The sequence below is a fragment of the Mus musculus genome, chromosome 1 (assembly GCF_000001635.26).
Source record: "Mus musculus strain C57BL/6J chromosome 1, GRCm38.p6 C57BL/6J".
Lineage (NCBI taxonomy): Eukaryota > Metazoa > Chordata > Mammalia > Rodentia > Muridae > Mus > Mus musculus.
In genome coordinates this window covers 47,790,087-47,817,313 of record NC_000067.6, presented here as the reverse complement: position 1 = coordinate 47,817,313, position 27,227 = coordinate 47,790,087, and positions in this window count along the sequence as shown.

Here is a 27,227-nt window from a genome sequence, read left to right as displayed (position 1 = left end):
AGGGAACCCTCATTCTCCCCACATTTCTCTACCCACCTTCATCAGACCTGGGGATCCTGAACCATACAGGTAAGCTTTCATTCCCCAACCAAACTTCCCTGCTTGCTGAATCCTGTGGAGGATGCCCAGCTGCCCTAAACAGCTTGATGTCCCAGGGGGACCTCAATCATCACCTCCAACTCTCTGTCCACATTCATTGAATCTGCAGCTTCTGTACCATACAGACCTAAAGATTTTTAATCATAGAGCACAAGAGCACCCACCATTTCTGAGTTGTTTCCAGCTTCTGGATATTACAAATAAGGCTGTTATGAACATAGTGGATCTTATGTCGTCCTTGTGGTATGTGGGGAATCTTTTGGGTATATGCCCAAGAATGAATTAGCTGGATCTCAGGTAGAACTATTTCCAATTTTCTGAGAAACAATCAGATTGATTTACAGAATGGCTGTACCAGTTTGTATTTCCACTGTTCCTCAACAAAAGAATGGATACAGAAGATGTGGTTCATCTACACAATGGAATACTATTCTGCTATTTAAAATAAGGACATCATGAACTTTGGAGGCAAATGGATGGAACTAGAAAATATCCTAAGTGATGTAATGCAAGCCCAAAAGGATATGCAATGTCTGTACTTACCAATACATGGATATTAGCTAAAATGTACAGAACACCTAGGATACAACCCACAGACTATAGGAAATGTAATAAGCAGAAATCCCCAAGTGAAGATGCTTCAATCCCAGTTAAAAGTGGAAAGAAAATAATCATGAGACCCTCTAGAAAGTACCAGAGACCCAGGAGGTGAAAGACTCTCGGGACTCAACGAGGATGATGCTAGCCAAAATGCCCAACATTAGGAAGAGGGAATTCTTAAGAGTCCATCTCCAGGAGATAGACAGGGCCACAATGGAGGGACAATCAAACTTTCTGACCCAAAATTGTTCCTACATGAATTAACTACAGGGACAAAAATGGAGAAGAGACCGAAGGAAAAGCTGACCAGTGACCAGCTCAAATTGGGATCCATTTCATTTGGGACACCAAGGATTGATGTTTTTACTGATGTGCTTACAGACAGGAACCAGGCATGGCTGTCCTCTGATAGACAGGCCCGACCAGTAGTTGACTGAGACAGAAGCAGATACTTCTACCCAACCATTACACCGAAGTCAGGGACCCCTGTGATTGAACTATGGGAAGGATTGAAGAAGCTGAAGGGGAGAGTAACCCTATAAGAACACCAGCAGCTTCAACTAATCTGGACCCCAGGGAGCACCCAGAGACTGAGCCACCAACCATGAGCATATACAGGCAGGTCTGAGGCCCCTGGCATATATAGATCAGAGGTCTTCCTGGTCTGGCTTCAGTGGAAGAACATGCATTTAATTCTGGAGAGACTTGACCCCCAGGTAAGGGGGAGGCCTACTGGGGGGGTAGCACCTTCTCAGAGGCAAGGGGGAGGAGGAATGATATGAGGAACTGTCGGAGGAGATAATAGGGGCCACAATAACTGGAATGTAAGTAAATAAAATAATGCTAATAAAAAAGAAAGAAATAGAGGAAAATACAATCAAACAGGTAGAGGTCTTTAAAGAAGAAACAAATAACTCCCTTAAAGATATAAAGGAAAATATGATTACACGGGTGAAGAAAATACCTGCACTGTGCAACAACTGAAAGTTGAAATAGCTACAATTAAGAAAATACAAACTAAGGGAATTTTGTAGATGCAAGAGAGAACCTCAGGTGTAGAAGATACAATAGAAGGAATTGATAAATCAGTCAAAGAAAATGTCAAATCTAAAAAAAAAAAATCTTTTGTGTGTGTCTATGTGCAAAACTGTAATTGTCAGTGCAGCTGTGTGGAGTCCAAATATAAGGTGTCAGCTCCCATGAGTCAGGAATGACAGCCAGTTGTGAGCCATACAATCTGAGAGCCGGATTCAAATCCTCTGAAAGAACAAAAAGTGCTGTTAACTGCTAAACAATGCCTCCTGTCCCCCCAAAAGGTATATCCTGATTGAAAATTAAAATTTTAGCAATACAAAAGAAAACCAATCAACTCTGTGCTCATGTGGAGGCTGTGAATAATGAGGGTATTGGGCTTTCTTGGTCTAGAGTGACAAAGGTTGTGAACTGCCATGTGGGTGCTAGGAATTGAACCTGCATCTTCTGAAAGAACCAGAGTTCTTTGCTGCTAAACCATCACTTCAGCTCCAAATGTTAGGATTTCAAGAAGTTCAGGATGCTTTAGGATACACTAACAAAAAGAATACAAACCTGGGAGAACCCCCAAATTTTCCCTTCCTCAGGACGATCATAGATAAAGTCTCAGGTGACTTTACTGGAGAGCAATTAGTATATCATTAGTCCATAGAGGAGCCTGTTGTTATTGTTTTCAGATATCATTTTATTAATGCTCGATTTTCTTCAAACCCACTAGGGAGTTGAGGATGATATTGAGTTTCTGACACGCCTCGTTAGTGACCCCTTTTCTGGGGTTACGAGCATGTGTCACCATGTACATACCAAACCTGAGAAAAGGACACATTTTCCCTTGGCATTTGGGACCAAAGATGCCCACCCTTTACTTCCTAAAGTCCTGGTCATTCCTTTTCAGTCTCATTTGGTTACCTTCCCTTTTTACAGTCCAAACTTTTATAGAACCCTTAACCTCAGTCCTTGGTTCTTCTACATTCCCTCAGTTATAGGTTGTAATACCACTTAACTTTGGCCATTTTATCACTGACCTAGTTCTTTCCCATAGTCTCATTTGATATCTTCACTCGAATGCTTAATATAAAATTTTCTCATTTTCTATTTCAAATCAAATGTAAACATTCCATAACATAACTACATTCATATCTCCAGCCCCTTTCTAATAATACCAGCTCTTTTGTTTCCACTTGCTGAGGGCAAGTCTGGAGTAACATCTTTTGTTATCTAACCTCAATACTGAACAACTGAATTCTGTCGACACAATACAAGCATCCAACTGTGTATATGTCAACACTATACTTAACTTTGCCTGTTTTCACCCTGGTATACATGTGGAATAAAATTATAACACACTATCAGTTCTCCACAAACCCCAAAACGAAACACTATCGCAATCTACCTATTTCCTCTTCTGTACTGTTCCCTTAGCAAGAGCTTGCTGTAGATGCATCCACTGAGCTCAGATACTATCTCTGGGCAAGGCTGTCTATGACCGTCTCTATTTGTTATAAAGAGAAGCTTCTTTCAAGGCTATGCTAGGATCTGTTCTTGAGTATTTTAAATCTAAAGATTGTTTTGCTCATGTTTTAAAGTTACATGGAAGAAGGGTTAAAGAGGTAGATGGATCATCAGTTAAAACCCCTGGTTGTTCTTATAGAGGGTCTGGATTCCTTTCCCAAACTCACATTGTGGCTCAAAATGTTTGTAATTCCAACTTCAGAGAATCCTACACTTTTCTGACCTCTGTGGATACCAGAATGCAAATGGTGCAAAGACCACATACGTAAGCAAATTCCTCACATTAAAAGAAAAACGTTTTTAAAGCCGCAAGCAATATAAAAAGCAAAATAAATGATCATCATTTTGTATGATTTGATGAAATTGAAGTATTTGGGTTTTATTTTTAATGACAACAAAAGACATACATCTATTAGGAATGGGAAGATGGTAAATGCAGCATGGTTAAAATGAAATTTTAAATGAACATGAAACACTATTCTATTTACAAGAATATTTCAATTTACAAGGTCTATTTACAAGAAACAACAAAAATATATCCCTTCATAATCACCAATGGGTTAAGTTATAGAAGTGAAGCGATACCCAGGTTCCTGCACGTAGTTTGCTTATTTATGTACCTTACTACATTTATGAGTATTCTAATTTTTTTCTAAGAATCGACCTTGATTTTGTTCCATCCTATTTTCAGATATATTTAACCGACATTGTTTTGTCTTAATAACAACTTAAAAAGCACTCACAGCTATAAACACGTGGTCAGCAGAGATCTTTTCTCTGGGTAACCAAAGAACTGACACTCAGGATGTAGAGGTCTACCTCCCCGCCCCAGCAAAGCTGTACCCATTTTGTTTCCTGCCTGCGAGCTATTACTGTAATATGCCTTCCAGGCATTGATACAGGAAACTCGACTCAGAGCAAGATCATGCTGATCACATATCCTGTTATGTTATGTATGAGGTTTATTAATCTTAATAAATTCCACAATGTTTTACATAGGATACATCAAATTAAAGGTCAATATGAACTGATGTGTAAGCTGACAGAAAAAGATATTTGTTACCATAACTCAGTCTCTGGATTCTGATCTACTGTCATGATCGATCAGTCTTACTGATGTGTATTCAATAAACCAACCCTGTCTGACTGAGCTCAGTGTTTGTGTGGTTTGTGGGGTCATTCCTGGGCCCCAACTCCGGAGGCAGAAGCATTGCCTGATTCTTCAAAAGTTGATTGTGGTGTTTATACATCCAATAGATCAATACCTGGCAGCATTTGTGAGTATCCATTTTCTTAGAAAGTCATTACCCTAACTTACTTACTTCTATTTCTGAACTATATTAAAACAGTAAAAAAAAAAAATGTTCTTTCTGAAAGGTCTTAAATTAGATTGTAGGCTTTTACTGTCCTCAAACTGAGGGATGAGATGGGATCCATACTCAAACTGTGTATTTGACCAGCTTGGGCTGAGCACAGAGTGTCTCTTTCTCGGTTCTAAGTCTCCATTGGCCCAGGCCAGGAAGCTTCTAGCCTCAGTACAATCTAATCTTCCAAGATTACTAATGTAAATGTAACTTTTATTCTCTAGCTGTAATTGTTGTCTCAGTCTTATTGCTGAATGCGTTTACCCTTTCTAACTCTTTCTGAACTCTGGCTTGTTTACCTCCGCTGTTCTGGCTCAAGCTCCTCTCTAAGCTGTTTGGTTCAGTCTGACTTCTCTCAGCTTCTGCCTGAATTGTTCTGCTTGGACTCAAGCTAACTCTTAGCAATTCGTTCTAATCTTGTTTCCTTCTCATTCTCCGACTCATTCTGACTTCACCTGAAACCTATCTCTGTAAAATTGTTTCAGTAATCATTCTGTCAAATGGCTTTCTGCTTTCTTTGTCTGTCCCTCAATTTGATGTGACATTCAAACAGACTACTTCCTTCTACAAATTCATTGCTTTGGGTTAAGGGTGTGTAATAATGGCATGGGTAAAAGGTGTGTACTACTGCCAGATCATACAGACCTAGAAGATGTTTGGATGTGATCCCTTGTCAGAGCAGCTATGTGGCTGGATAAACATTCCTCTATGATCTATTAATGCCAATTGAAAGACATAGTGTTCAGATCTGGTTTTCGAGTATTCTTTTTCACCTTCACTCCAAAAATTCAATTCCATTTTGTAGAATGTATATGTTGTACTCTTTTTAATTAAAGTCTTTGTCTTGAGAGATGGTCCTTGCTGCTATTGCAGAGGACCCAAAATTGTTCCTAGCACACACTTGATGGCTCAGATGCATTTTAAATTCCAGTTTTGGGAAATGTCTTCTACCACATTTAGGCACCGCAAAAAAAGTGACTTATATGCAAAACACATGAATAAAATAAATTAAGAAATCTTTAACATGTTAAAAATTATCATCCATATCTGAGAAAATTGAGATGCTCACCACTAAAATCTTCATAGTTACATTACAATTGTAAGTTCACAGTTACAAATTATTTCTGGGTATGTATTTTGTGGCAGTTTCTATACAGGTTTTATGGATATATTGGTGAATAAGGATGACCTTAATTTGAAGGAGTTTATAATGAGATTGCATAACAATCTTATAAATATTTCAGATAATGATTTTTATGTAATCTTTATGATAATTTTGAAGTGATTTTTGGTACTTTATAAATAACTATAAAGATGAATGAATTACAGTTTATTTGAGAAAAATACTACTTCAAAGAGACACTTACTTGACTGGATTATGTACCCTCTCTGTTTAAAATAATCATATAACCATGTTATAAATGCCCAAAACTTGAGCTTCAATGCTTTATAGTCTTCAAGTGAATAATTCCCATTTCTCCCCCTTTCCACTTATTTTTAACTTTTAAAACAATGATCATATATTTCATTTGTAGTCAGCATTTTGTGTATATTTCCTTCTTCATTTGTGGGTAGAAAAGCAATAGACTCATATGAATTATATGCAAGTGACAATGCCATCAACAGAAGTATTTGACAGATTTTCAAAACTCCTATTAGTCAAGACAAATAAATTGTTAAAGAAATAATTTCTCCAAAATTGTTTTCCCCACAAAGTACAATATTCTTGATGTTTAAAGTTCACTCCCAGTACACTGATGTTTCAAATATAATTTTCTATATTAACATGCCAAGTAAAGTAAAGTTTTTCTTCTAAATCTTCCCTGTAATGAGCAAGACATTAATCCAGCAGGATAAAATGTTCACATACAACCAACCTATCAATTTGTGTTTTGGCAATCAATATTTTTTTAAAGAAAATAAGTTACTTAAAAGCTCAAAACTATTTTTGCTTGGTTATATAGTATAGAGTCAACTGGTCACACTAACCTCACATCAATGATCTTTTTTAAAAAATAAATTTTGGACAAATGGATAAAGTAAACATTGAAACAAATGTGACTATTAAGGATTAGTTTTTATTAAGACTTCCACAGGAGATGAAAGAAATTTCAGTATTTTATGATGCTACAAGAGCAAAACCACAGGATTTACACATGTGAAACTTTTCTTCCTTTGACTCAGGTACATATTTGTGTGTGCATGTATGTAGGCTTAGATATATTTTTATTTTATATTTTTATTATGAGCAAAGCCTGTTTATTCTTTATGATGGAAGCTATGCAGCCAAAATTGAGGGATTAGGGGACCCACTGGATATGTTGATAATAGTGGTGAAATCCTAAGACCTTAAAGACAAGGTTTTTCAGACTTAGCCTTGAGGAATAGTAACTTGGAGAAGTCAGGGATTTTGCAGCCATAGACCTGTTATTCCCAAATGTTAAGTAAACACAGAATTGTTTAAAATTCCTTGTTTATAAAACTGTGCTTAGAATGGAGGCACTTCTCTTGTTATAATTGTATAGAGATTGTTGAGATATCAATATTGTTTAAAAGCACTTTCATTAACCTTTAATTCAGGCCCATACAATTATACCAACTAATGTTAGATTTTATATAAGAAAAAAAACTTACCACAAGTACACCTATAAGCATTTTATTAATCTTTTTAGAATTAAAGCACATCTCTGAGTATCCAGGAATATTGTTAAAAGGCTATGCTTCTATTAAACACCCCCTTTGTAATTATGACGAACTTATCTACTCCCTCTTAAAAAGCAATCAATGCCTTTTCTGAAATATCCAAGAATTCTGGATTTGCTGCTTCACTTGGCGCTGAAGACTTGAAACATTCGTGAAGCAGAGTTAAGGCCACCACTGATAATAAGCAACAGGTTTCCACCATCAAACCTCTCTCCCTTTCTACTAAGGCTTTTGGGCGGGCATTTGGGAAAATCATTGAAATTGAAATGTGAAAAATGCTTAATATAAAATCGCCCCCTAGTGGCAGGAAGCATATTCTTAAGGAGAACACCTTCGAGAATATGAGCCAAATGAGATTTCTTAACTAATTTTAGTTTTCTTGATTTCGAGGAATTATCGCTTATGCTAATAATATTACTAATTAAATATTGTCTTTTTGTAAATTGTAGCAATCACATTTTCCCACCTGATTAGAAGAATTTTCTGGAGCATGGACTTCTCAGGTCACCTTTAATATCTTCTTTTAATCCTTCACTCTTCAAATATATGACTATGCTTTTAAATTTTCAGAAGGTAAATGGAGCTGATAAGAAAGTGCCTTGAAGGGATTTGGACTTATATTTATAATTATTTCTTTAAAGTGAATATAGTTCAAAATAAAGAACATGAAAGAATAGAGCTAACAACCTAACTCCATAAGTGTACATAGTTTAAAGTCACCAGTCTGGGGAGGGGGGGGGAGGATATTAAAGTAAGCAAGATTGAAGTGTCCATTTTCTAGGAAGAATGGTTAACTGAGCTTCCCGTGGTCATGGTATTAATCCATGAAAGCCGGAGAGCATTAAATGCTCTGACTACTGAATTTGAAACAGCAGGGAGTTTGGTTACCTGCATCCTGCTTCATATGCTACTTCCTTCATGCTTATCTGTCTTTTCTAGTGTATTTGAAAGCATGTCTGTTGAGAAATTCATTTCATAGATTATAAATCAGAAGATGAATTTGGTACTGGCTTCCTAAAGGGAAACTGAACAACAACACTGCTCTTTGAAAGCAATCTCTGAAACTTAAGTTCCTTAAATACGTAGAGAGGGAGTGAGCATCTATTCAGGATTCATAAAGATGTGTATAAAATTGAGCCTTTATAGGTGAGCCATATAAACATGATCTAGTTTCAGTGTGATTACATCTATTATCTCATTTATATCTCTTAATAATCATCAGTTTAAAAGGCAGAATCAGACTAGAGTCTGATCACTCACTTACTACCTTTGTGGGCAGAAAACAATAGGCTGAGTCTTTGCATCCTTCATTTAGAAGTGGAAATGGAGTGCTTCTATTTCTTCTGCAGCAGTTTTGTCCTTAGGTTAAGAAAATAAATGATCAGGGATACTTTACAGTAATACTTTGCATGGGTTTTTTATACATTAAGTGTGAGAGTCTAGTTCATACTCCAGTGTTGTTACCAACTTCATATTCCTAGAGGTTTTCTAAGCCAAATATATAATAATATTATAGAAATATTAAAAATATTATAGTGAGTAATGTATTTTTCTAGATGTTACCGTACATACTTCAATCCTAATTTAGTGTACCTGAAATTCTGTTTAGAAAAACACCATTCTTTGCTAAACTTATGAGATTATGCTTTCTTTGTAAAAAATAAACTTAATCTAGTTTTGTCTGACTTTATCTGTATGTTACTTAATGAGAGTGGAGATGTTTGTTGAGCCTGGGTACAACTTTAGAAAATAATGCTACTATTTAAACCTAAACAGGGATGATAACCAGCAACCCAAGAGCTGTGCATTCTGTGGAGCACTCTCTAGAGAACACAGTAAAGAAAGTACAGCTGTTGTGAGTACATTCAGAGTAGAAATGTCTACATTATGCCAAAATACATAAAGTCAAAGTGAACACCAGAGGAAGCTTCCAGATGACCCCCCTTTATCAGTGATCCCTCTTTTGCCTGTGCATCTCCCTGTGACAGCAGGGAAAAATGAGGCTGCAGCTATTAGAGGTAAGTCACTGCTAAGTCCATGAAACTGAGACTATGTTCATCTTCTCATAACTGTGTCTACAGGAAGAGTTCTGTTGGCAGAGGGTGTCTCTAGTGTAATGAATAAATGACATCACGGTGAAAGAACCTGACTACCTCTGAAATTTGCATACACATAAAATGCTTTTCATCTATTCTAAAAATTTGACACTATATAAACACCCCTTGAGGTCTTTCATCTCTGTCTTATTGGCTTCTCTTATTGGCTTCTTCATCATCAAAAGTCTGTAAAACAAGGTCAAACAGTAAGATTGCAAAGCATCACAAAGTTCGAACATTCCCTTTCAAAGTTTTCAGACCTCAAAGATCAAATGTGCCTATATCAATTTTAATACAAAATAATGGAAAATTTTCATTGAAGTTGGATACAAACAATACATTCTTATATTCTTGACATGCCCCTGTAGAGTGTCCCATGAAGGCATTAGGTCCCAAAAGTTGTTTAGCCTTATCTTGTTATTTGCTCCCAATGCTCCCAAGAAACACTCATGGCAGAAACACTTGTAACAAGACTGTGTTGTACTCTATATGTTATGTTTACAGTGAATGTAAAACTCACCTGTAACTTCAAGGCAGTATCTAATATGAACAGCCACTGTAAATATAAACTAAGTATGTTGTCTAAGCAGACTATTTTAACTATGTATGTCATGCTACAATATGAGGGATTTCTAATTTTTCACACAGCCTTATTAAAAATTGTGTGAGTACATAACATAATTTAGAAGGGCTTTCTTTTCATATGGTTGGCTTCTCTAGTGAAGCTAATATTTGTTCTAGGGATCAGTGAACACTAGAGATAAAATTAAAGCTAATGCGTAGATCTTTTTTTTTTCATCTAAGAAATCCCTCCTAAGCCTCATTGACTGAAGGCCTAGTGTACATGTCAGGATGTAGAGCACAAGGCAGGGAAATAAAAAAGAAAAGTCTGAAAAAGAGTCCTCCCATTCTATCACCTAGTGTGTGGTTTTATTTTTAACACAAGTATAATGCCCTTCTTAAATATGGATATTTTGGCTTTGGTAGAATATAATTTTGAACCATACAAACATATTTGAAACATATTTGCACATTTAAAGTGTCTTGCAATATTGTAATTAATAGAATTTTAGAATTATCAAAAGAGATATAGAGGTATCAAAACATTACAATAAATTACTAACTGAAATTCCTATTTTAAAATGAACTCAGCTGCATGTTCTAGTCTTCTTTCTCTTGCCGTGTCAATCATCACACAATGGAAAAAAAAAAGAAACTTGAGGAAGAAAGAAAAGGTTTAAAGTGTCTAGGATGATTTTTCCCTTATTATTTGATTGGCTAATAAAGATTACAAGAAGCTAACCACTGGGCTAAGATATGTAGGCAGGTTTTTCTGGGTTCAAGAGAGGAACAGCGGACATGAGAGAAAGGAATGGCCGTTTTTTTGGTGAGGCAAAGAATGAGACGACATGTAGGATATAAGCCAGGGAATTGTCAGACCTGGTGGTGACTTCTGCAACTGAAAGAATTTCCAACATCGAGTAAATGATGGATTTCAGACAATAGATTACACGCCCAGCGGTTGTATCATTATGTTTAATTTAAAAACTAAGATCATCAGTGTTTTCCGTTCCCGATGTTTGAGGTGGGCAAGTGAGAGGGGCAGTGCCAAGTTCCTGGGGCTGTGGGTGGGGAGGTGAAGGGGTGGACAGTTGGTTGAATGCGAAGAGGGACACCTGCTGAGTGGTTTATCAAAGCCAGCAGTCACAGGTTGCACCAGGCTAGAAACAGAGACCACAGATGCCAGCACCTAGCTGGAGAGAGTATGACTTAAAAAAAAAAAATTGCAAAGGTAAGGCAAAGGACACTGACAATAGGACAAAACAGCAACCAACAGATTGGGGAAAGTTCTTTACCAACCCTACATCGGATTGGGGCTAATATTAATATATACAAAGAACTCAAGAAGTTAGACTCCAGAGAACCAAATAGCCCTATTAAAAATGGGGTACAGAGCTAAATAAAGACTTTTCCACTAAGGAACACAGAATGGCTGAAAAGCACTTAAAGAAATGTTCAACATCCTTAATCACCAGGGAAATGCAAATCAAAATAGCTCTGAGATTCCACCTCATACCAATTACAATGGTAAAGATAAAAAACTCAGGTGACAGCAGATGCTAGTAAGGTTGTGGAGAAAGAACACTTCTTCATTGTTGGTAGGATTGCAAACTGGTACAATCAGCCATTCCTCAGAAAACTGGACATGGTACTACCTGAGGACCTTGCTATACCACTCATGGGAGTATACCTAAAAGATGCTCCAACATATAACAAGGACACATGCTATGTTTATAGCTGTCTTATATATAATAGCCAGAAACTGGAAAGACCCAGATGTCCTTCAACAGTGGAATGGAAACAGAAAATGTGGTACATTTACACAATGGAGTACTACTTAGATATTAAAAAACATGAATTCATGAAATTCTTTGGCAAATGGATGGAACTAGAAAATATCATGCTGAGTGAGGTAACCCAGTTACAATAGAACACACATAGTATTCACTCAATGATAAATGGATATTAGTCTAAAAGCTCAGAATACCCAAGATACAATTTAAGCTCAAGAAGAGATGCTCTAGAAGAAGGAAGACCAAATTATAGATGCTTCAGTCCTTTTCAGGGGGGGGGGGAACTAAATACTCCTCAGGGGAAATATAGAGACAAAATGTGGAGCAGAGACTGAAGGAAAGGCCATCCAGAGACTGCCCCACATGAGGATCCATCCCATATACAGACACCAATCTCAGATACTATTGTGGATGCCAAAAAGTGCTTGCTGACAGGAGCCTGATATAACTGTCTCCTGAGAGGGTCTTTCAGAGCCTGGCAAATACACAGGTGGATGCTTGAAGCCAACCATTGGACTGATCATGACGTCCTCAATGGAGGAATGAAGTATGAAGTGAGGGCTAAGCAGGCAAGGGCGTTTATAAGCAATCCTGCTATACGAGTTTGATTCAAGGAAACAACATGGTAGAAGGTGAAAACTAATTCCTGCAAATTGTCCTCTGATCTCCATATGATATGTATGTGTACATTCATACACATACACACACATATATACACAAATAAATAAATGCATAAATGTAATTCAAGTGTTTATAATGGGTTAATACAGTGTAACTTTACAGATTTTTTTCCTATTTTCTCTATACCACCTGCCACTGTATACAAGTATTGTTATATTTATAGTATTAAATTACTTTTTATACACATTGTAAATGAAAGTTGTCAGTAATGTGGTATGAGTTTCTGAGGAGCTGGCACCTTTTGTTTGGGAAACTAGTTGGGATTTGTAGGCACAGCTGTATCCCAAATATTTCTTTATGGATCAGTTATGGGTCTCACATGAAGTTATATTTTAATACTCAATGAGGTGGTTTGAATATGCTTGGCCCGTGAGACATGTCACTATTTTGAGCTGTGGCCTCGTTGGAGGAGGTATAGACTTGTTAAAGAAAGTATGTCACTGTGTAGGCAGAGTTTTGAGGACTCCTAGTGGTCAAACTCCCCCTAGAAGATAGAAGAGAGTCTTCTGAATGCCTTCAGATCAAAATGTAGAACTCTCAACTTCTTATCCAGCACCACATCTGCCTGGATGCTTCCCACCTTAGTGAAAATGGACTGATCCTCTGAAATTGTAAACCAATCCAATAAAATGTTGTCATTTATAAAATGTTTCTGTGCTAGCCCTGTTGGCATGAGTCGAATATTCCTCTGAAGGGGAAGTGAGGCCTAATGATAGAAAAGACAGCAAGAACACAAAGAGATAAAATTAGGAGGGGCTGTCCAGTGAATACTGCAACCCTGAGTTCATTTCTCATAGGTATTTTATACTTTACAATGGCATGGAAACAAAGTCATAAGCTAGCAGAAACAATGGCTGATGTACATAGGCTATCTACTCCAATCCAGAGGCCTCCTTGTTCCTTCCACCAATATTAAAAGAATGTTCAGGTCCTTGCCTTGAGCCTCAAATTTATGCCCTATTATCTCTACATGTGTAAGCAGGCCAGGAAATCAGACAGCATATCCTGACCTGTCTTGACTCTGCCTGGCAGGCTGGCTTTCACAGAAGCAGACAAAATGGCTTCCTACATCTCTCCTTTTTTCTTTTATTTTATACAAGTCAAAGCTGTCTCAGCTATCGACACAGAAAGACAGTGTCTATCTTAGGCATCCCCTCAAGAAGTGTGGATCTTACCCATCACTGGCACATGAATCATGGCATTCATGCCCTGTCTTAAGTGGATCCACCTTTGAGAGAATCTTTCTAGTCTTTGACTACCAGTGTCTGCAATGGGGGATGCAACATGTTAGGTTACAGTTTTGAAACATGCATATATGTTTAAAATGGAATAGAGGGCATACTTAACCTCAAGTGGGAAGAGGCATAATTCTATAACCATTAGAGTGCCCACAGCAGGTACTGAGAAGGCCAAATGAGTAAAGGAAGACCAGGAAGGGACACTTTCCCTTAATTGCTCTAACCGTATAGAGGCAGTTTTTGCATCATCAAATTATAGAAGTTTAGTATCCTTTAGATTCTAAATTTCTTGATGTAATTGAATTAGCTCGAAGAAAATGTTAGCACCATAACAAATACCTTTAAGATGAAAATGTACCTGGTCCCAACTTTGTTGACATTCACTATACACTTGATGCGTAACACAAATCCATTGGTATTCTACATGACATTCTAAACATGATCTCAATTTTAACCCTTGAACTTCTTCTCCTAAATACTTTACTACTTCATATAATGCATTTATCTTTTGTTCTAGGTTACTATATCTTCTTGCATCCCTAAGTCTAAGGTGACATTCTTAGACAAATCATTAACAAAATGAGCAGTTTGAACATACTGAGATAATGCTACTGTAGCTGTAGTAGCAGTAGCTATAATACATACGACAGCAAGAATTCCAGCAACGAATCAATCTGACCATTCTTTTAGGTCTACTCAAAGCTCTTTGAATTTCATCCAGTATTTGCAATCATTTATCTGTATACCAAGATTCTGAAACATTAACTGGAAGCATAACAAATGAAAGTTGATGAAGTACCAAAACAGCAATTTCTTGTACAATTTCAGACACACAATAAGTCAATTTATAGTGGTAACAAGTTACATTGTTGAATCAGGACCCATACATAGTGATTTTATTTTTCCCTAACAACAGCACATATGGCAGAAAAATGTAGCCAAATACATTTCTCACTGACATCAAACTGAACCCAGTGTTCCATTTCCATTTAATAGCAGTGTCAGTTGGCTCAACATCTTCCAGGTATAACTCTGTAGTGATCCTGAACTAGACCACCAAAGTCTTCATACAGTCCTTTTTGCCAGTCATCTGAATTGTTTGGGGACACTTCTCAAGTGAGCATGATTATAGGAAAGAAAAAATGACTCAGAAACAAGAGTTAGAATCAGCAGGAATGTAGGTGTAGAGGTCAGCTCAGAGTCACTGGAAAAGTCCACCAGGCACCCCTCCCCTCTTGGAAGAGATAGGTCAGAGAGCATGTAGGCTGGAAGGAAGAAGCTAATTAAGCCCCTACTACCTCATTCCCTAAAGACCAATCAGTTTAAATGGTGTGCTGCTCTGCCAATCATATTGTGCCTAGTTGCTGATGTTCTATTCTGCCCCTGGAAACTATAAAATCTTGTCCAGTCTCACCACCTCTCCTGCAAGCTGGAACAATAAATTCCTCTTGCTCTTGCCTCGATCCCCAGCTGTGTCCTGTTTAAGGCTCGTCATACTCTTACACAGGTCTATACAAGGACAGCCTCAAGTTTATTTTTCTTTGTCTTTTTATACTTTAGTGTCCTGGGAAACAAATTCACAAACTAGTAGGAACAATGGCTGACATACACACAGGATACCTCTTCCCATCTGGAGGCTGCCCTGTTCCCTTCATGAGTTACAATCCTTAAAAAAGTAAGACAGGAAGACATGATCTAGGCTTTTCCCTATGTTCTCAACATTTATAATGTATGACAGGTGTGTACAGAGACAAACTTGTACTGTTCTTATGGAAAATTATGTGTTAATGCATCTTAACTTTTAAGAATATCAATGTACATCTCACAAGAAATAAAATGTTTGGGATCACAGTTATACCTATTTCTACTATTATCTTGCCTGTCTATTTGCAATTGCTTCATTATGGAAAGAATTTACTCTTCAGCAACTTCTTTAAGTTCCATGATTTTACTAAATATTCTTGAATAATACATACTTCCCACAGCTACCTAAAACTGTACAGTAAAGAATAACCACTCAGGGTAGTAATCAATCTGCATTTAGTTAAAATATATTTTCTGCTCTAACAAGGGCTAGAGATTAACTGGCAGTCAACTGGGACAAGGTTCAGTTTGGCTTCTTTGTGTATTGGTTTCAGCTTTTCATTGGAGTGACCACAGTCTTTCTCCACAGTTGGGGAAGAAAGATAAACTGCTACTCCCAAGTCAGTGAGTTCTTGCACTTTCCTAGGCAGGCAAGAACTGTTCTTGAATTTCTCACCATCTTCCTGTTGCTTGCACATGATGTTTCTCTTCCAATAATTCCTTATTCTCAGGTCACCTTCACCAGAATTTAACAGGGTCTTAGACCATCTGTGCCATAGATGCCAAAGGAGGCCTTGAAGATATTGTTTCAATTCTCATTTAGAATCTGGGGATTGAAGTTAGTTCCCACAAACAGGCCTCTGCCTACTCTCATCGTTGCCTTCAGATGCAAGGCAGGCACAAATTGTTGGCATACTGCACTATAGAAATGCCCCACTTTTCTAAGGGGTTGATTTAAATCCAGGTTATTATGTTTGACATACTGTCAAGAGTAGCCTCCACTCCTCACCCTTTGGTGAAACCAAGTATCACATGGCCCATAGCTCATCTTGAGAAATTGCTCTCAAATATTAATTCACTTTGCTCATCTAAATTAGGCTTAGATTTAGACCATCCATTTGAGAAATTTTAATATTTTTATAAACAATGTTATTCTGTGGATAATTTATATAACTTACATTTCTATTGGACAATTTTAAAATTAGTTCTCTGAAAATTTACTACAACCTATTCTGACCACATTCATCATTCCTGTATCTGTCTTCCATTTCCCTCCCCATCCAACTTTGTGCCTTTTTTTCCTTACATCCTCATGGCTTTTATAAGTCATATTAGATGTTCAGCTTTGAGAAGAGTAAATGAGATTGTGTTAAACACAACCTGTTGAAAATCAGATGTGTGGGGGAAAGTAAAAAAAATCATAAACTATCACAAAATACTGTTCATAGGAAAATGATGATTTTTTTAAAAATTAGTACAATAAATTTATTTCAATCAAAGCAAAGAGATTGTTCCTAATGTTTTTAAGTTACTACTATAAAATACAAAATTTTATCTACTTAAGGACACAAATTCAAGTCAGTAAAAGTGGAGGATAAGTTTTTGGTTTTGCAAATGTCTGTGGATGACCTTCTGAAATACTATTAGCAGCAATACATAATATTCACAGCAAGCAGCAAAGACTGACTGCTACGGTGATGAAAAGTATCATAAGAAAACTCTCAAAATGTAGAACATCAAACACATTATTTATTTTAAATTTTCTCTTTTTATCTTCTTTTTATTGGGAAAAGAAAGAATCAAGACAAGGTCTCAGTATGTAGCTCAGGTTGTCCTTGAATTCTCTATGTAGATTGAGCTAACCTTAAAATCATAGAGATCCCTCTGCCTCTGTCTCCCAAGTGCTGGGATTAAATGTATACACTACTATGCCTGGCTAAGTTAACTTATTTTAAATAGATATATTTATTTAACATTAATTAAACATGTTTTTTGAAAAATAGAAAAATTAAGACAAAATTTAAAATATACCCAGGCAGGCACCTACTTGAAATGTGTGAAGTAATATTTTGCCAATTTGGACACGTTTTGTAAGTCTCTGTTACCCATTTTCCTGACTTATCAATTCTGTGATGAAGCTGACCTTTTGTAAGTTCTTTTATCAATATTCTATTTCTGTGGTGAAGATCATACATATATGGTGATTTAGGATGCAGAACTTAGAAGGCTGCTCTTTTTTCACAGAGCAGCTTTATTTTATACTTACAGATCAATTCTTTCCAAGCATATGAATCTCAAAACCCAGCCAGTATAGAAGAGTCAAGTGGCAGGAGGCTCATCTCACCAATATTCAGTGAAAATGTGGCTTTTCACCTAATTCAGTATACCTAACATAAAACATAAGGTTTCACTTTCTTGTTTTTTTTTTCTCATTTCTTTTTTTTTCACTTATTTTTTAAATTTTTTATTAGATATTTTCTTTATATACATTTCAAATGCTATCCCGAAAGTTCCCTATACCCTCCCTCCGCCCTGCTCCCCTACCCACCCACTCCCGCTTTTTGGCACTGGCATTTCCCTGTACTGGGGCATATAAAGTTTGCAATACCAAGGGGCCTCTCTTCCCTGTGATGGCTGACTAGGCAGTCTTCTGCTACATATGCAGCTAGAGATATGAGCTCTGGGGGCACTGATTAGTTCATGTTGTTGTTCCACCTTTAGGGTTGCAGACCCCTTCAGCTCCTTGGGTGCTTTCTGTAGCTTCTCCATTGGGCGCCCTATGTTCCATCTTATAGAGGACCGTGAGAATCCACTTCGGTATTTGCCAGGCACTGGCATAGCCTCATATGAGACAGGTATAACAGGGTCCCTTCAGCAAAATCTGGCATATGCAATAGTGTCTGGTTTTGGTGGCTGATTATGGGATGGATCCCTGGGTGGGGTAGTCTCTGAAGTCAGTCTGGAGGTTCCTCAGAAAATTGGACATAATACTCCTGGAAGATCCAGCAATACCTCTCCTGGGCATATACCCAGAAGATGTTCCAACTGGTAACAAGAACACATGCTCCACTATGTTCATAGCAGCCTTATTTATAATAGCCAGAAGGTGAAAAGAACCCAGATGTCCCTCAACAGAAGAATGGATACAGAAAATGTGGTACATTTGCACAACAGAGTAGTACTCAGCTATTAAAAACAATGGATTTATGAAATTCTTGAACAAATGGATGTATCTGGAGGATATCAACTTTCTTGTTCTTTTGTCTCAAGAACTACACTCTTCAAAATGTCTTCTTGCAACACCAGAAAGTACTTGTTCTACATATTCCTCAAAGTCTGAACAAGAATTTTAATTTCGCAAGGGTAGATTACTGAAAGGAGCTCATTGTATAACACAGTATTTTGATTCCTTACATTATTTTAATTCCTATAATAATTAGTTTGCATTAGAAAGAGTCATTGTATTTCACAGGTGTTTTCTATTACAGCTGGAGGATTACTAAAAGCATCCTAGTAAAAAATGTTGGAATGCTATAGTACTGTGAAAACCTTCATTGCGCGCATGATATAATTACATTTCTTTTACATTTAATCCAAAGTAATCACTATAATTAGATGCTATTCACTAGTTTGTTATTTGCAATGTGAGATAGATTTTAATACCAGGACCACTTTACTCTACATTTGAGCACATTTATTTCAGTGTAACAACTTTAGAATATAAAACAAGATATAAATACAATCTACCTGCAGGTTTTATAGTTGGGCTTCATTTGTAAGTTTTTCTTCCACAAAAATAATTGAATTCTGAGTCTGGTGGCTATTTACATATATTAGTCATGGTTCTGTTTTCCACATATTGGAAAATATCAATGAAAAATTTCTTTCACTGTAGATATATGCGATTAATATTTTTAAAAATCAAAACAAAACAAATTAAAAAAACAGAAGCAATCCACTCACACAAAAGTTGAAAGGACAAATGAGAAAGAGAAGTCAGGTGCAATTTTAATTTTCAGCTTGATAGATGGATAAATACATGAAACATTCGTACAGCACACTTTTGGGCAAGTCTTGCTACATTTGGGAGCTCGTTTAGATCACGTAGCTTTGGGTAATTAGATGGATACTTACTGCATGACTGAGGAGTTAAATAAGGCAGGAATTGGACCCTCACTAGAGACAGTAGGTCTCTGAGCTATCTCTGCTTCTGTCTCTGCTATACATTGGGGTAACAACGCTACTCAACATTTATTTTCAAATTGGCAGTAGTATTAGCTCATGGAGCTATGCAACCGTGGATTGACCCCTTCAGCTCCTTGGGTAACTACAAACCAAAGAAAATTATTTCAACCTCAAGTTGTTTCTGTCAGGCATTATTGACAAGTAAAAATTAAACTGATAAAAATAGTAAGACAATAAAAAACACAATAATATTAACAATCAAAAGAGAGAAACGTTACCTGTCTATAATACCAGTGCTTCAGAAGTAGAAGCAAGAGAAATAGGAATTCAGAAAAAGGGGTAGAAAGAATTCTCTATGCTGTAATATCAGCAATATGTAATTCTATCTAATTTTATAAAACAAATATTTATATTCTTATTCAAACATTAGATTAACATCAGCTTAACTAATTTTAATTTGCTCTTAAGCAAATTAAAAAGTATTACAATAGTTATAAATCTAATGCAGTATGGAATTACAATTATTTCAATTCCAAGAGAAATTCTAGTAAATAATGTTTTTATGGCAGTTTGTCTATTGCTAAAACTCATAATACTAAAACAAAATGTGGAACATCACACCCACAGACACACCCACATGCACACACACACACACACACACACACACACACACAGAGGGAAGGCAAGTCCTCATTACAACCTGAAGTCAGATTGACTAAAACTTTTTAAATTGAATCAGAACAATACAATGATAGTTTTTATAGCGAAATCTGAATTTATCATAGAAAAAAGGGTATGCTTAATGTAGGGATACTATACATTTCAAGGTATCTCTGAGTCTTCCCTTGCTCTGTTTCTGTCTACACTCCAAGGGCACACTGGTATCATATGTATTTGAAAGTATAGTAGCTGGGTTTGGGGTATCATACCCTTGTTTTGATTGTCTAGCAGAGGAATGGGAAAATTAAGCTAATAACAGAAACACAGAAGACTGATGTATAGGCTATCAAATATCCTACTTTATACACACATACACACACACACACACACACACACATACACACATTATTCCTTCTGGAAGATTTACCCCGAGGAAATTTATACAAACCAGGGCAAAGTAGTACATAAAAAGTAGACATTTATGTAAATAAATTAAATTTTCTTAATGAAATTTGCAATAAGTAGATATTATAGAACAAAGAAAAAGAGGTTGACTTATGCTGACAACATCTAATTCATAGGTTCTTGTAATAAACATGCAAGAAAAGTCCTGAATACATATACAGCTTCCACAGATACACATATTGACATACATCAGGCAGAAAAAGTAGCATATATGGTTTATTTCCTTACTTGAAATATAATAACAAACTGTATCTTTCAGCTAAAAAGTTTTCAAAACAATGATGTTGGTTACTGTGTCAATAAAGTCAAGTTAAAATAAAGATGGTGTCACCAATCTAAAATTAAAGCATTTCTCTGAAACATCACAAAATAGCATTTTAAAATAACCTACAAGTACAAACAGAAAATGGCTGTTGCGTTCATGGACATTCCAAAGTCTCCTTGGGTATGAATGCTTGTTCTTAATTTAGTTTTCAAAAACTTTCCAAAAACTGCTCTACTCCTCTATAGCCCCAAACCAGGCACTCTACTCTAAAAGCAATGAGTCTGAGCACATGAACACTATATACTTTATTCCAAATATCCTCAAAGGATTATGTACACATCACTACACCCAGTATGTGAACTGACATCCAAACACTCAATTTCATGTCAGCCGCAACCAACAAACCGTAGATGAAACAGAAACAAGAAACTAGAAAATATTCCTGAAGATTCATTTATTTATTTAATTTGTTTATTTATTTATTTATTTTGGTTTTGAGATGCTAAGAAATCCAAGTTGTTCATTGTAATCCATTGGGAAATAGCATCTAATCTAAAAACAAACAAGTGTTGGCCTATCTAAAGGACAGATGTGAGCCATGAAGATGTGTCTACGGGTAAGAGCCCTCGCTACCAAGTGCGGTAATGCAGATTTGATCTTCAGGACCCACACTGGATCTTACATATTGTTCTCTGCCTCCCCCAAACATGTAAGATGACCCAAGCTCATTCACAGGTCATTCAAACATACCCAGGACAGGATATGTAGATACAGCAATCTACAAAGTAATAGTTATTAGGACAAACCAACAAACAAAAAGCATAATGCTGCCATTGCTTTCTGTTGCCCACTATATCAAGTAGATAATACCTAACCACTGAAAATACTACATACTTTGGATACAAGATACATAGAAATCAGGTTAAAACTGATCTAAAGCATGCTTCCTGCTGCCTAGCTTTCATATACACAAATGGTCCTGTGCTGGTTACTTGGAAGTATATATTATAGCTATATAAATTCAATAACTATAATACCAATCTTCCATGAAAGATATATAATAGTGGCTGTGGGAACAACAGCTTGGTCCCTGGTTGGGTTTGAGGCCTGCTTCAGAAGAGGGCATCAATGTCCAGTACTCTTAACCTAGTCATAAAATTGAGGACTTCTTACAATCCGGGGGCTTGGGAATAGGGCTACCACTGCTTCTCAGATAAACTGGCATATCATGAAACTGCTTTGCTTAAGTGCAGAGAAAAATAATACTTTCAGGAATAATCAGAGGACCCTTATTTGCAGTGAAAGTAAGTGAATTCGAGACATGTGCCAGCATAAGATCATAAGGACAAAGGATGATGGAGGGCTCAATCCTAAACAAGATATTATACCACCATCTCTAAGCACGGTAAGGGCATGGCATTCATAAACTCACAACAGCTGCTCCTGTTGGCACTGTGCCCACTCAACTCAGGTCGACACAACAGTTATCTGTGGGTTGGAAGGGTCTCACATGGCCCTCTCACTCCTGAACTATTGGCAACTGACAGATTATGGGAGAGTGGGAGAAACTGGATGCAGCTGTTGAACAGCTCTAATAAACAGAGCTAAAGCCAAGGTCACACAGATAGTTGTTGCAATAATTTTTTTGCAACCTACTAGTAAGGGATCAACCTTCCCACTTGTCCACCATGCAGCATAGGTGGTGAAAGAGAAAAGTTATTAGGATATGGAGGAAGTGGACTTGCGCAACAATACTTCTTTGGGGATGAGATGGATCTTCATGATCAGAGTTCAGTTCGGTAGCAAACACCTAATCTGTATGACTTACCAGCTGCAGACCTGTCCTCTAGGCAGGCAGACCCCAGGCATGAACCAGCAGCGGCAGTCCAGTCCTTTCAGCAAGCGAAGATCAGTCACAAACAGGCAACTGTAGTTCAATCCTGAAGAAACCACCAGGCTCGTTAACCTGCTTGAGGTGAAGTCACAGAGCGGCAAGCTGTCTCAGAAACCACAGGAGCAGTTTCTTCTCTCAATAGTAGCATTATCACAATTTGAGCTCAAAAATGCTAGGTAAGGCAAAACCAACACCGGCAAGTTATCAGAGAAGAAGAATGAGGTGGAGCAAACTAAACCAAGGCTCAGTGCTCACCTCCCACTGTCTACGGGGTCATATTTGTAAGTCCTTCATCAAGCATTCTTTTACAGGTTCACTGTATCCAAACATACTTTCACCTGTGTCTGCTTCAGGAAAAGTCTTTCATGTGTTTGCTTTAGCAAGGCATCCTTCAACCTGTGTGCCCCAGCAAAACATCTTTTGGCATAACTAACTTTTCAAAGAACTATAAGTTTCCCCTTCAGACAGTCCTACTTAAACACCAAATGAAACAACAGTCATGAATATAGGAAATAAATCTATAGAAAGAAGGCTGATCAAGGTAGAAAGGGAATAAGAGATACTATCTGGGGGAGTAACTAGAATGCATAATATGCATTCACAGAGTTGTACAAAAATAAATAAATAAAATATTATTGTGTAAAATTATTTTAATTAGACTAATTCTACAATTACTGCAGTTCTTTTCTGAATCAGATATGCTTCATGCATAGTGTCTAAGGCATTCCCATATGACTGTATAATACAATGGTTCATTGAATGGAAAAAATAGTAGCATATTAGGTTGCACTATGACTGGGGTGTGTTGAAAAATGAAAAAAAAATTGAGAAGGCACAATAGCTGAGGAGGTAAAGGCTCTTGTCACCAAGCTTCATGACACAAATTTAATCCCTAAAATCCACATCCTGGAGGGAAAGAACTGGCTCTTGCAAGTTATAATTCGACCCATTATATGTGCACTGTGGCATGAATATATCCACACAGTTACACATAAAATAATAACTAAATGATTTTTAAAGATAACATTACAAAAGGTGCAGTCTTCTATGAACAGCACCAGTTCTGGGTTATGTGTATTGGATCTGGCCTTCTAGGATAGGCTTTATTTGTGAAATAAATATATGTTAAATAAAGATATGGAAGGAAGGATGTCAAAAAATTGCAGTAACTGCACTAAAATTCACTTTAGTAATTAGTTAAATTATGGCAGAGTTGATAAAAATCACCCATGTATCCTAATTATTGTGCTCTTCCTCTATCTTCATCTACAGAAATTCTGTTTGATTCTGCTTATGAAATGTGCAATATAACTTCCTAAGTAAATTCGCTTTTCAGTGTCTTACTGTTTCAGTACCATTATGAATACTCTATGAATAATAAAACCTGGACCAACAATATGTGCCTTGAACACTTGAAACAATTTATCATTATATAGTGTATTATATAGTGTCTTCGGATTGAAATTTAAAAACTTACTCTTGGAGGGAGTATGGATTCTATTCCATGGAGCCATTTTTAGGACTGGTACTTAGACACCAGTGCCATGATTCATTACCTAAGAAATGTGAAGAACGAATGATCATCCATGTCTTTTAACAGACCTGTATGTAAATATTAAAGTTTAACAACTTAGAAGTAAATGCCTAGGAAAAATATGAGTCAGTCCTACAGAAATCTGTTTTATTTTTCTACATGAAAGTAGTCCAGTAACTACAGAGAATCATTTAAACTTCCTAAACACAAATGACAATAAACTATGGATATAATTTTATGCAAAATATGTGTTAGCCTAGTGTCCAATTCTAGTGTAATTATAAGAAGTTGTCTATTTTTTTCATTACATTCATTCACATTTGTATATGAAAACGCAATGCACTTCACAAAACTTTGTTTAAAAGAAATGTAAAGTATCTTTATCTTTCCATAACATAGGACACAGATATGGTATTGCTTATTACCCATGAATTTCAGCAAATGGTGCAGAGATCTGTCTGTATCTGATGGTCCTTCATCTTGGCAATGGGCTCTAGTGAACAGCTGAAAACTAAACATCATAGACACACCCCCAATCTGTCTAGAAAGCAGATACAGCTGGAATATTGGCACTGGGGTGGTGCTAAAAGTTATTTTGTTCCAAACAGTGAACACTTTAAAACATCAATTAATAATCTGTGACTTCAATGAATTGTACATTCACATCTTTATTCTTGGACTTCTGTGACCTACATTATTTTGCATGTTGGGAATGGGAGAATTTCTCAGCATTACTAACATGGGAAACTATTAATCAGAATCCACTCATTAGCAACACACTATCATTAGGCTATCTGACTGCACTAACATTTCTGTATTAACAGGTAAACAGTCATAGAGCATCTAATAATTCACATTTGTTTCACAGAATGAAGAACAGCCTTCGATGCCAAGTCATGGAAATGCTTAAAGATTAGAATTTGATTTAACTTTATACTTATTTAAACACGATCTCACAATTATTCCTAACAAACGAGGTCATATATTTTAAAATAGTGCATTAAATTCAAATGTTACTAAAATTACTAACATCCCTGAAACTATTTCTAGGTTGGCTATAGAGCCAATTATTATTATTATTATTATTATTATTATTATTATTATTAATTTATTATTATTAGTGAGTTTGCTGAAACTATCTTCATTTATGAGATACACAAATTGATGCATAGTTTACCTGGCATTTATGATACTACTAAGAATTAGTGTGTCTCTGGCTGAATTTTCCATTCCTTTTAAACTTTCTATTACCTTTCCTGTTACACAAGTCTTATGTCTTAATAATTTAAAGTTCCCTCAAAATTCCTAGACTTTGAACACTGTATTTACTATACACAGAAAGAATACTGGCAAAATAGAACATTGCTTCTTCAGAAAAAAGATTTATTGTTGTAATTATGAAAAAGATTTTGTCTATTTCTATAGAGACAATTTGATCCCCAAAGCACAGATCTAGCAGCTGCTATATGCACAACACTACAGGCAATGAGCCATTATGATTTATTTGGCAAAATTAATTTCTGACTCTTACTTTATCCTACATTACTTTTGACATGATTGAGATATATTTGAAGTGACTTCAACTCTACAACCTGTCCAATCATAGGGAACTAAAATTTATACGTATATAACCCTATCTTCATTTATTTTGGAACTAGTTAATATTCTTTATAAATCTTTTTTAAAATTTTTATTAGGTATTTTCCTCATTTACATTTCCAATGCTATCCCAAAAGTCCCCCATACCCTCATCTCAACTCCCCTATCCACCCACTCCCACTTCTTGGCCCTGGCACTCCCCTGTACTGAGGCATATAAAGTTTGCACAACCAATGGGCCTCTCTTTCCATTGATGGCCTACTAGGCCATTTTCTGATACATATGCAGCTAGAGACATGAGCTCCAGGAGTACTGGTTAGTTCATAGTGTTGTTCCTACCTATAGGGTTGCAGATCCCTTTAGGTCCTTGGGTACTTTCTCTAGCTCCTCCATTGGGGGCCCTGTGATCCATCCAATAGATGACTGTGAGCATCCACTTATGTGTTTGCTAGGCCCCGGCATTCTTACACGCGTTCTCGCGACCGGCCAGGAAGAACACAACAAACCAGAATCTTCTGTGGCAAAAGCTTTATTGTTTACATCTTCAGGAGCAAGAGCAAGAGCAAGAGAGCAAGAGCAAGAGCAAGAGCAAGAGCAAGAGCAAGAGCTTTATTGCTTACATCTTTAGGAGCAAGAGCTTTATTGCTTACATCTTTAGGAGCAAGAGAGCAAGAGCAAGAGAGCAAGAGAGAGAATGGTGAAACCCTGTCCCTTTTAAGGAGAATTATCCTCCGCCGAGGACGTGTCACTCCCTGATTGGCTGCAGCCCATCGGCCGAGTTGTCGTCACGGGGAAGGCAGAGCACATGGAGTGGAGAACTACCCTTGGCACATGCACAGATTATTTGTTTACCACTTAGAACACAGGATGTCAGCGCCATCTTATAACGGCGAATGTGAGGGCGGCTCCCCACATCTCCCCCTTTCCTTTTAATAAGAGCAATAGGCCACCCATTTTAATGAGAGTGGAGAGAGAGGTCAAATCCCCAGTGTGCAGGTAAAGGAGCCGTACACATAACCTCCCTCCAGGCTCATCACCCAGAGGGGTCCTGGTCTGGTCCCGTGTCGTTTTTCGTGGGGAGAAGGACACTTGGACACTCAACCTTCTTGAAAGATGACATGTCTCCCTAGAATAGGCTCATATATGTCGCAGAGCCCTTCTACTGCAGTGCTTAGCCGTGCAACTCTCTCGGGCTGCTGAAGCACACTCACTCTATCCCGTGCAATGAGACTAGTCTCGTGGGGTGTAAGAGCTGAATGGCCAGCGACCTATTGCTTAAGCATAGATATATCAGGGGAAGTACCATGTTCTAGAGCTGCAAGCACCTGGGCAATAACCACCTTGTCTCTCCTAGTTTGGGCC